This window comes from Lipotes vexillifer, unplaced genomic scaffold (genome assembly GCF_000442215.2).
Source record: "Lipotes vexillifer unplaced genomic scaffold, Lipotes_vexillifer_v1.1 scaffold185, whole genome shotgun sequence".
Taxonomy (NCBI): domain Eukaryota; kingdom Metazoa; phylum Chordata; class Mammalia; order Artiodactyla; family Lipotidae; genus Lipotes; species Lipotes vexillifer.
The window spans coordinates 881,564-893,857 of NW_006794406.1; the positions used below are offsets into that span (position 1 = coordinate 881,564).

Genomic DNA, 12,294 nt, shown 5'->3' on the forward strand with positions numbered 1-12,294 from the left:
GCGGCGGGAGAGGCCGCGACAGTGAGAGGCCCGCATAGCGCAAAAAAAAATAAAATAAAAAATAAAAAAATAAAAAATAAAAAAAAACTGAAAATAGAGTTGCCATATGATCCAGCAATCCAACTCCTGGGCACATATCCTGAAAAGATGAAAACTAATTCAAAAGGATACATGCATCCCAGTGTTCATAGCAGCACTGTTTACAATAACCAAAACACAGAAGAAACCTAAATGTCCATCAACAGATAAATGGATTAAAAAAATGTGGTATATATATATGCAACACACTACTCAGCCATTAAAAAGAATGAAATACCATTTGCAGCAACATGGTGGATGGACCTAGAGATTATCATACAATCAGACATAATTATCACTTACGTGGAATCTAAAAAAAATTAAAAAATGATATAAGTGAACTTATTTACAAAACAGAAATAGACTCACACACATAGAAAACAAACTTACGGTTACTACCAGAGGGGATAGCAGGGGGAGATAAGTTAGTTTGGGATAAACATATACACACTACAATGCATAAAATAGATAAACAACAAGGACCTACCATATAGCACAGGGAACTATATTCAATATCTTGTAATAACCTATAATAGAAAAGAATCCAAAAATATTTTATATATATATAATTTTTTATATATATGTAATTTATATATATATATATAATTTTATACTTGATTTACCTTGACTTGGTAAATCAACGATAAAATTAATTAATTTAGAAAAATATGACACAGGACAGACCTCTTCCAAACCACCTAAGAAAGAAAGCCTGACTTTTGGGCCTTCAGAAAGTGTTTATTCCATTTATATCACACACAAAAAAAGAAGGAACAACTACTTTGAACAGGTTATTAAATTTTTATAAGTTCCCAGTGTTGTGTTTTATCTGTTTTACTCAGGCTTGTCTCTATTTGCACCTGTCTTCCTCTTCAGTGATCAGTTGTAAGACCTAACCTGGATGTGTGTTTGAAGAGCAGGAAGGGATTGCATTGGGGTGTGATGGAAAAAAAGGAGGACATGGTGAATTTAAATCCTTGGCTCAATAATCTCCTGGATCCTGTAAGACAGCTAACTACAAAGAATATGAATGAAAATCTTAAAAATGTGCCTTGCTTTCAAGGAGATGGCAAGAATCAACAGTTGTAGTTCCATACAGTGTTTTGAGAGAAGCAAGCAGAGGATGTTATGGGAGAAGAAAGTCCAACTGTCTTACTGCAGGGAGGGAAGCTGAACAGGCTGGGGGTGACCCCCTGAACTGAGTCCTGAAGGAAAAGTCGGGCTAGCCTGGTATGGGCATTTCTGGGCAGAGAAAAGGAGATTCTGGAGTAATCCTTTGTCAGTTGCTTCATTTGCAAATATTTTCTCCCATTCTGAGGGTTGTCTTTTGGTCTTGTTTATGGTTTCCTTTGCTGTGCAAAAGCTTTGAAGTTTCATTAGGTCCCATTTGTTTATTTTTGTTTTTATTTCCATTTCTCTAGGAGGTGGGTCAAAAAGGATCTTGCTGTGATGTATGTCATAGAGTGTTCTACCTATGTTTTCCTCTAAGAGTTTTATAGTGTCTGGCCTTACATTTAGGTCTTTAATCCATTTTGAGTTTATTTTTGTGTATGGTGTTAGGAAGTGTCCTAATTTCATTCTTTTACATGTAGCTGCCCAGTTTTCCCAGCTCCACTTTTCTCCATTGTATATTCTTGCCTCCTTTATCAAAGATAAGGTGACATGTGTGTGGGTATATCTCTGGGTTTTCTATCCTGTTCCATTGATCTATATTTCTGTTTTTGTGCCAGTACCATACTGTCTTGATTACTGTAGCTTTGTTGTATAGTCTGAAGTCAGGGAGCCTGATTCCTCCAGCTCCATTTTTCTTTCTCAGGATTGCTCTGGCTATTCGGGGTCTTTTGTGTTTGTCTTTTGTGTTTCTATACAAATTGTGAAATTTTTTATTCTGGTTCTGTGAAAAATGCTATTGGTAGTTTGATAGAGATTGCATTGAATCTGTAGATTGTTTGGGGTAGTACAGTCATTGCAAATCAAAACTACAATGAGTTATCACCTCACACCAGTCAGAATGGCATCATCAAAAAATCTACAAACAATAAATGCTGGAGAGGGTGTGGAGAAAAGGGAACCCTCTTGCACTGTTGGTGGGAATGAAAACTGATACAGCCACTATGGAGAACAGTATGGAGGTTCCTTACAAAACTAAAAATAGAACCACCATATGACCCAGCAATCCCACTACCGGGCATATACCCTGAGAAAACCATAATTCAAAAAGATTCATGTACCACAATGTTCACTGCAGCTCTATTTACAATAGCCAGGACATGGAAGCAACCTAAGTGTCCAGTGACAGATGAATGGATAAAGAAGATGTGGCACATATATACAATGGAATATTACTCAGCCATAAAAGGAAACGAAATTGAGTTATTTGTAGTGAGGTGGATGGACCCAGAGTCTGTCATACAGAGTAAGTCAGAAAAAGAAAAACAAATACCGTATGCTAACACATATATATGGAATTTAAAAACAAAAGGTTCTAAAGAACCTAGGGGCAGTACAGGCATAAAGACACAGATGTAGAGAATGAACTTGAGGACACAGGGAGGAGGAAGGGTAAGCTGGGTCGAAGTGAGAGAGTGGCACTGACATATATACACTACCAAATGTAAAACAGCTAGTGGGAAGCAGCTGCATAGCCCAGGGAGATCAGCTCAGTGCTCTGTGACCACCTAGAGGCGTGGGTTAGGGAGGGTGGGAGGGAGACACGAGGGAGGGGATATGGGGATGTATGTATACATATAGCTGATTCACTTTGTTACACAGCAGAAAGTAACACAACACTGTAAAGCAATTATACTCCAATAAAGTTTTTAAAAAATGCATATACTAAAAAAAAAAGACAAAATGCATTTTGATTGTATGTTATCATGATAAAAATTAGCAAAATACCTTAATATATATTTTTTGCAACTACATAAAGCTCTCCATCCCTGCAGAGAGAAAAAAAGTAGTATACATTATTTGTGAAATCAGTGTCTCCCCTTCTGAGAAGTAAAATGTGGACTTAAAAATGTGTACAAATATTTTTCCCACCTTCTGATAGAAGAGGAACATAGACAATGTGTCTTTCAAGGAAAGGAGGCAATCTTCTTGGCTCTGAAGTATTTTTGTTTATTCACACGCTAGTCTGCTGAAGAAAAACCCTTTCTCTGACTAGTCAAGCTAAAACTAAACTAGTCAAGCTAAAATTCCCACAGGTTTTCTCTTGTGTTTCTTGTTATTCAATGTAAAGAAGAAAAAAATCAAATTGTTTTCCTACTAAACTTGTCTTTACTCACCTAAAATGCAGCCTTAAACTTTATTATATAGACTTACAGGTTAGATAGTTCCTTGAAAGCATGAAACAGTACAGAATATATAGTTGTTTAAATAGTGTCTAGTAAATGTAAATGAACTTAAAGTGAGTGTTCTGTATTTTTCTCCTTCCCTCTTTCCCACCTAAATCAAAGTCCTATGATTCATACCTTATAAATGCTCAGGGTGAGTTTTGGTGTTGAAGAAAACAGATGAGAGAGAGAGAGAGAGAAAAGAGGAAGCACTGTTCCATCACATATTTCATTATATTGCAGCCGTTATTCACAGCCATTTTAAAAATATTTAATTGATTTGGAAAATCATTCACAGTATATTAAGTATAATAGATATACCATATGCAATGTGATCTTGGTTTTCTAATTAAATATATTTAACTATAGCTGTGTAAACATTTACATGAAAACATTTACATAAACATTTCCTTGTATAGCTATATGTATGCATAATATCTGGGTGACGTTTTGAGTTCTGTCTCTTAGATTGCAAGTCATTTTAAACTTTTTTTTTTCATTCCTATTCCAGACTTTCTGCAAGAAGCATGTATAATTCAATAAACTGATATCTTTAAATAAATAGTTTTATAGTGATATAAAGAAATGATAGAAGGGGACCAGACTGAGACAGATGTCAGTTGTTTTATGACTGATGACAGTAATCCAAGTGAGAAATGTGAGGACCAGAATGCAGGGATAATGACAAATTTGAGAGATATTTAACAAAGTAAAACCAACAGAAGTTGGGGTTGGGGGTGAATGATGGGGATGGTGGAGAATAAATGAGAAAAGTGAGGAGTCCAAGGGTTGGATGACTGTGCCATGCCCTGAGATAGGAAATACAGCAGACTCTCTGCACAGTGGGGAGTCGGGAGGAGATGAAGGCCTCAGATGGAGAGTTTAAGAGCAGATGTCACTTGCTTTATGGATCAGTTTGACCCACTGAGAATTCCTGTTGTGGATTAGTTCAATATTCAAACATTTCTTTAGATCCAACTCATGAAATATCTAGCCACTTTTCAAGTTTTGACTTAAGATTTCAAAAGACTATCTGAGTCTGTGCTTAAATGAAGTCATACAGCTGTGGACGTGACATAACAGTTGTTGCCAGCTCATAGGGAAATAGGCAACAGCAGGGAATGCCAGGTCCACGGTACTGGTGCAGGAAGCAGGCAACTAGTTTGAGTTATCCTAGTCAAATCCAAGGCTCAACGTTAGCAAATTTCCCAGGAAGGCAATGATAGAAGCCACAAACCACAGTTCATCTCTCAAGCTACCAAAAACGCTACAGGTGAGAACATGGGGCCACATCTCTTTCCAGATATTTCAAAAGAAAAGCTCTATAGTTCAGCCATTTCTAACCTATAAGAAGGGTTCCGATAGTCACTGAAATAACAAAACAAAAAACAGGAAATACATCATCCTTTATAGAAATTTTTTAATTTAAATATGCCCTCAATTTAGTCTAGGCAGTGGGAATTTCTTGAGTGTATGTGTCTGTATGTGCACTTTATATTTTAAACTTTCTGGGGATTATCCAGACATTTCAGATACTAATTCTGGCAGGATTTCCCTTTAAAGATGCCCTGCAGAGAATTTGTTACTCATAATTTTAAGTAAAAATTGACAAGGAGTGCTTTTTCAGCCCAGTAGGAGTCAGCTATGCACATGTCACAAGACTTGGAGGAAACTCACACACCCTCCTATTGTCTTCCACAAAGTTTAAAAAGCTGCAACTGGGAGGGACCCTCAGATAGTTTTGGTGGCCCATTCTGTTCCTCTTGGAGTTGACATATGAATGTGTTGGAGGGGAAAGTAAATCATCATATATTCTCCTTTCGTATTGTTTAAATCCCTGGAAGAAGCAGCTTTAAAAAGAAGTTTGTTTTGTTTTCTTTAATGTTTTGTGTTTTTAATGTGGTTTTTATTGGCTTAATTTTTTTTAAGTACAAGAGATTCTTATAAACTTTCTAGTGACTGCTTAAAAGAAACTTTGTAGTGATTTGTTTTTACTTAGCAAGTAAGTATATATCTAGAAGTTTCTTAGAAACTTTTTAAACATTTGAGCCAACAGTTATCAAATTTTATATGCTGAGCTTTTCAGATTTCTCATTTCTGTGCCATGTGTATTAAGGCAACATTGTAGCCAGATAACTTTTGAGTTGCCTCCTGAGTTCTGAAAAGTGTCTTTATAATTGGAGGTATAACTTCATTGTATTCATAAAAAAGGAATGACTTCATACTGGAGTTTTATTTGGCTTAATTTATTTGGATGACTGACTTTATCACTAAGGATATTTTATGGCTGTGTTTACATATCCAGAGCACAATTTAAAGTTATTTACAGATTTTAAGTGAGTGAGATTCCTGCTATTAAAAAAAACAAAAAACAAAACAAATCTGCCTATTTTTCACAAGCAGGCATAAAGACAATTCCTAATCTTAGGCTTTCTAAGACTGAATTAAAATGTCTGTGTTTCTGACACACACAGATATGTAATACACTGAATGAATCTAAAGCATTGCTTCTTGAAACTGGGATAGTGTTACATAAGCAAAAGTATGCTTCCCATATGTGTTTATGCTTTTTCCCTCACTATTTTAATCAGACACTTTTTGGTGTCTGTCATGCATTCGAAAACCAAATGCAACTCCTCAGTTTGTCAATTTTCGTTTTGGAAATGTAGGAACTAAAAACAATCATTAATAAAATGTGTAATTCTTATAAATAAAATGTAAGAAATTCCTCAAGCCATTTTAGCCCTCATTTCACATTCACAATACTATCATGTATAAATTCCAGCATGTTTATTAGTAACATATATGGATTAAAATTTAACACAAATATTGCAAATATATGTATCACACAAGATATTTCTTAACATATTTATGATATGTGCCTAAAGCCATAATCCAAATTGCTTGGTGGGGAAGGTAAACTCTGATGTCTGTTTTCTATACTTGTTCTATTTATTCCCATGTGTTATCATTAGTTGCCAATCCTGGGGCTGTTCTACCTAAACAAGAGCAGCAGATTTGTGCTTTAATGTAACATTACCTCAGGGACAAGTCTACCTCTTATTTTTATTATACTTGCCAACAACATTCTGAGTAAAGCTGGATTAATTTGGGTTCCTTAAGCAAGCCTAGTAACTTTCTACTATAATATTGAAAATAAAATTTTATCTAGAACATGTTGGAGAAGGTTTGATTTGTTTTTTCACATTTTCAATCTAGGAAACATGATCTCTTTAGAATTGAAAACCAAATACTTGGTTTCACATGGAAAGTTCTGAATCAGATGTCAGCTAAACAACCGTACATTTCCATGTTCTTGTAATTATCTTTTTCCTCTCTCATTGTCATCATTTTTCTTGGTTACCTTATGGTATCCTGGAAGGAGCTGTGAAAAGAAGGAGGGGAAGGAGGAGGTAGAAGACTCCTTCCTGCCATAACACCTTGAGTCCCTCCAAAATGATCAGCTTGAGCATCATCTATCTCCACATTAGACCACTTTGGGATCACAGATTCCCTTAAGAATCTGATAGAATCAATGGACCCTCTTCCCATTTAAAAAAAAAAAAGCCCATTGTAAATAGATTTTTCCTTGACATTTCTGGGGTTGATAGACTCTTAAAGCCTATCCTTGAGTATTCTTGAGGGGTCCTGATTATGAACCACTATTCTCCATGAAATCACAGACCAGCTCCAGACAAACCCTGGGGTTGGTGGGTTTACCAAATCTTTAAAAGGCTTATGGTGGAAGTATGTCTAAACTGTCTCTCTCAACTGTCCTCACCTGAGGACAGGTAAGGTTAAGGTAAGGATTTTAGCTGAAGATGACATTTAAGGGTTAATTTTCATAGCAGATACATAGTTAATTCGTAGCCATACTTGTTCTGGGCAATGTGTCCACTGAAATAAAAGTAGAAGGTTCAAGTATCAGAACAGTTCCTTTCATGGAGAGTAAGGCTTAGAATGGAAGGGTGATAGGATTAAGCCTCTAGAGACCCCAGAATGTGGAACAGGTGACTGCAGTGGGACCTTCCTGTTTCTCTGGCCATTCTCCCCAAGCCCCATACCGGCCTATTGGTAGATTGAAACATGAAAGGGAAGATCTAAACTAGTGCCCGCTATCTCATACCCTCTGCTTCAGGGATCACAATCTTTATTCTTTTCCTTCTTTATTGGCTCCTCCTATCAATATTTAAACATGTTCAAGTTCCCCATCTTGAAAAGCTTCTCCTTCATTACTGAGCTCCTCCACTTACCTCACTCTTCAGCTTCATAGCTCAATCTTGTGAAAGTATTGTCTACACCTTGTGAAGAATCTCCACTTTCTTAGCTCCCACTTCTCAATCAACTGCAGTCTGGCTTTGGTCCTTATCAGTTTCCCCTGCCTCTCACTGAGGTGACTGATCACTAGTGTATTGCTAAATCCAGCAGACATTTCTCATTATCTTCTTAGTATCTCAGAAGCATTTTACCTTATTCTCCACTTTCCCCATCTGGAAACACTCTTTACACAGGGATTCCATGGTATCCAGCTCCTGGTTTTCCTCCCGCCTCTACGACCACTATTCTCAGTCTGTTTCACAGATTCCCCTTCCTCTTCCATACACACCCTAGATTCCCTTTCTCTTTCTGAGCTAAATGTCATTGCTTCAATTACAATCTATTCTACATGACTGAGTCCAAAATCTTTATGTCCAGCTAAGATATATTTTCTGAGCTACAAACCTGTATGTCCAATTATCTGCTGAATACAGGACTGCCCAGAGCAGGCTTGGACCCCAGTGAATACAATGCGGGAAGGGAAGGGGCCTGAAGGGAAAGCCAGGTAAATTTTTTTTTTTTTTTTTTTTTGCGGTACATGGCCCTCTCACTGTTGTGGCCTCTCCCGTTGCGGAGCGCAGGCTCAGCGGCCATGGCTCACGGGCCCAGCCGCTCCGCGGCATGTGGGATCTTCCTGGACCGGGGCACGAACCCGTGTCCCCTGCATCGGCAGGCGGACTCCCAACCACTGCGCCACCAGGGAAGCCCCAGGTAAAATTTTTGACATAGAATTTCAAAATGTTCAAGTAATGTATGTGGTTTCCCTGCCCTCTCCCTTTGGACCTGGCTGAACAGCTCTACTTGGCTTTCCCACAGTCCTCTCAAATCTCATTTAAATCTAAAAGTAAATTCATCATTCCCCTCTCCTACTTTCCACCCTACTTCCCCCAAGTATTCTCATACAGAAAATGACATCATGATACAAGCCAGAAACTGGAGGTGAACTAACTCCACCTCTCCCTCAACTTGTACACCCAAAGAATCTCCAAATTCTGTCCATGCTACCTCATACATTCACCAGCTTCTCTCCTTTGTCACTGCCATCACCCTATTTCAGGCTGCCATCTTCTTTTACTTGGTGACCGGTGGCCCTTTCATGGGTCTCCGTGCCTTCAGAATTGCCCTCTTCTGCTGCCTTCTCTACACTGAAGCCACTGAAACTACTGGTCTAAAACGAGATTTGATTTTGTCAATCTCTTACTTCAAACCTTTTCCTGACTTTCCGCTGGCCTTAGGATAATGTCCAGATTCCTTCCCAAAGTAAAGAGAAGCAGTAGCGTTTAGTGGGTTATAGCAGATGTCCCCAAACTTTAAAGTGCTCAGGAACCACCTCTGGGTCTTTGTTAAAATATAGATTCTGGTTCTGTAGGTCTAGGTTAGTGCCTGAGTTTTTGCATTTCTAACAAGCGCCCAGGTGATGCTGATAATAATACTGGTTCATGGACCACACTTTTTATGCTAGATTGGCTGGAGCTCAAGTCTCAGCTGTATTACTCACTAGATCTGGGAACTTAGAGGAGTCAGCCTCTGCGTCTGTCATTTTCCTTGTATATGAAATGGAGATGATGGTATAACTTTTTCTTAGGTTTCTTAGGTTTGAAATGAGGAATCAATGTGTTATATTAAAATTACAACAGTGTCTGGCATAGAAAAAGTGTTAAGTGCAAGTTGTTATTATTACTAGTTAAGACCCTGAATAATTTAGCCTCTACATTCTTCTCCCAGTTTTCACTACGGCACATGCGCACGCACACACACACAAACACACACACACACTCTCTCTCTCTCTCTCTCTGCTGCTCAGTCATACCAAATGACCTTCAGCAGATTAAGAACTGAGCAAATGCCTCTTTTCTGCCAGGGCTCCATGGGCAACAACTAGTTGCTCAAGCCAGAAACTAGAGGTGAACTCCACCCCTCCCTCAATTTACACACCCAAAGAAGAGCTCTCTGCATACAGACCTAACTCACTCTAGTCACCCTCAAGTGCTCCCTTCTCTGGAAAGAACTTACAGACCACCCTCCACCCAAATCTGTTTGGTGCCACTTCTGCATATCCTCATACTACCAATGTGCCCCCCCTTGGGCTCACATTATAAACTCATTTATTTATCTGTATCTCCTACAAGACTGTATGCTCTTTTAGAGAAGGGACTGTGGCAATTACCACTGAATTTCTAGCATCCCACACACTGTTGCAGGCTTCAGATGATCAGTAAGAATGAATGCATTTTATATACACATTTCTAAAGACGCATAAAATGAGACATGGAGTCAGGGAACAGAAAGATTTAAGATCTGGTTGGAGCAAAGGGAAATACTGGATATAATAGAATGAGCTTCTCTCCAACTGCTGCCTCTGGGTTGGACTGTTAACCCACTGGAAAGGAAAAAAAATTTTTAATTCATTAAATAAATATGCAAGGCTAGAAAGTCAGTGCAAGAATGACAGAGGAGAGAGTCAAAGCTTTGAAGTCTGGTCCATGTTGAGTCTTCTGTGAACCTGGGCACATTAGTTTGCCTCACTACTTTAAAGATGGAATAAAAACACCCATCTTGTAGAATTCTGTTTTAGAGTAATGCTATCAGTAGTCATTTTTGCTTTTCTCTTCTCAAATTCTGCTCATACAATTCTGTTGCTACTGGACCTTAAACCCATCTTACTTGATTGTTGGCAAAGCTTTGAGATTTTCTTTTCCTTATTCATTTTGCCAGAGCAGTATCATCAATGGACCCTGAGTTTTATTTTTCAGTAGATCATTTTGATGTATCAGATTCTCCCCTCTTATTATTTAAGAATACACTTTGGGTTTTATTTCCAATTTAATTTTAATGATAGTACACGCTGAAGATGGTGGGGAAATGGGCTTCTGGGGTTTTTGTCTTCCAGCTTGACTCTGTCCTTTTTAACGATCCTTTATATTTAATGATCCTTACTGTTCATAAGACAATTTAAGTAAAATATCATAATCATGTAATTCCTAATACTTTTAAAAAGACTGCTAATAGTTGTCCTGGTCAAGGTATCAAACTATTTATCATTTTTTTGACAGGGCCAAAAAGTCATACATACAGGTAATTCATTCATTCATGTATTCACTCATTCATTCACCAAGTAGATCAAGTCAGTATAGTATCTACAGAAACACTGGTCAAGCTGTTCAATTTTGCTTATATAATGAATCCTTGCACTGTGCTGATGACCATTTCATGGGTGAACAAGGAGATGCCTATCATAAAGTTTGACCAAAGGCTTTTCAGTATAGAACTAAAAATGCTTTGATGTTACATAAAATTTTTTCTCCCCATAAAATTCAGCACTTCTTTAACAGATTCATGGGTATAATTTGCATGCAGGAAAAAAGGGAAAAAAAGCATCTGACACCAAGCTGTCATGCCACCTAAAGGAAGTAAGATTTAAAAATGATTTCTGGTCTTGTAATTACATTCATTCTATTCATTTGTTCCCTTGAAAATTTCTGCAGTTATACTATTACAGAGGATTCTAATCTTTTTTTTTTTTTTAACTGAATGACTGCACTCGAATTTTGCTCAATACTTTTCCTTATTTTCAAAGTGATACATTATGCATTGTACAATTTAGAAAGTAATGAACAGTAAAAATCTTTTTAAAAAATCTGTAACTTTAATCAAGCATATTTTCTTCTAAACTTGTCTCCTACTCTTCAAACATATTTATGTGGTTGAGATCACACTGATGATTTAATTCCTACTTTTTTTTTTCACTTAAAGCAGTATCAGGAGCATTTTGCCACGTCATTAATTACTTTTCCAAACACCATGTTAATGATTTCTAGTATTATTTTTAAAGTCATTTAGTAAATAATTTTAGATGCTTTTAAAAAAGCAATGTGCAGAAGTCCTTTTCAAACCCTAGTTAAGTATAATTTAACAAACATGCAACAAAATATGACTAAAACACACAAAATGTATTTTATGTTTTCTGTAGAGTCAGACAGGAAATATTTTAGGTTTCAAAACTAAGCAACTCTGCCATAATAGTTCAAAAGTAGCCATGGACTGAGGATGTGTTCCAGTAAAACTTTATAGATACTGAAACTTGAATGTCATATAATTTCAGATGTCAAAAAAAATTTATCCTTCTTTTGATTTTTTTTTTGATCATTTAAAAATGTAAAAGCTATGTTTAGGTCTCAAGCCATGCAAACACAGGTTGTGGCTAGATTTTGGTTCTTGGGATGTAGTTGGCAACCTCCACTCTACAGCCTGGTTCCAAGAGCCCTGGCTTCATCAGGTCTGAGAAAGTTCTGTGAACGCAGGAATATGAATATATTTTTAAGAAGAGGTAAATAGCTTTCATTAGGTGCTAAAAAATTCTTAACCTAAAAATGTTTAAGAATGACTGTTCTAGATAATATACATGAAAGCACTTTGTAAACCATAAATCATTATTAGAATACCTATTGGTACTTCACTTATGATATTTTTCACTTAGGCACCAAATGATCTGGAAAATTAATAAAAATAAATATATGCCATTATCAGAATTCCACCTGAAAAACTGATAGTCAAAATCAAAAAA

The 12,294-nt window shown here is 37.0% G+C and overlaps 1 protein-coding gene across 3 annotated transcripts in view; it reads left to right on the forward strand.

Moving 5' to 3' along the window:
* The first annotated feature begins 4,539 nt into the window (after positions 1-4,539).
* The window catches only part of FHL5 (four and a half LIM domains 5), a 37,783-nt gene continuing 30,028 nt past the window's right edge, over positions 4,540-12,294 (forward strand). The window contains exon 1 of one of the 3 annotated variants that reach the window (XM_007467185.1): positions 4,540-4,686. The gene's annotated coding sequence lies outside the window, so the exon portion shown is untranslated. Of the gene's footprint in view, positions 4,687-5,032; positions 5,276-12,294 lie in introns of those variants that run through there. The other 2 variants (XM_007467186.1, XM_007467187.1) reach the window with 2 other exon arrangements.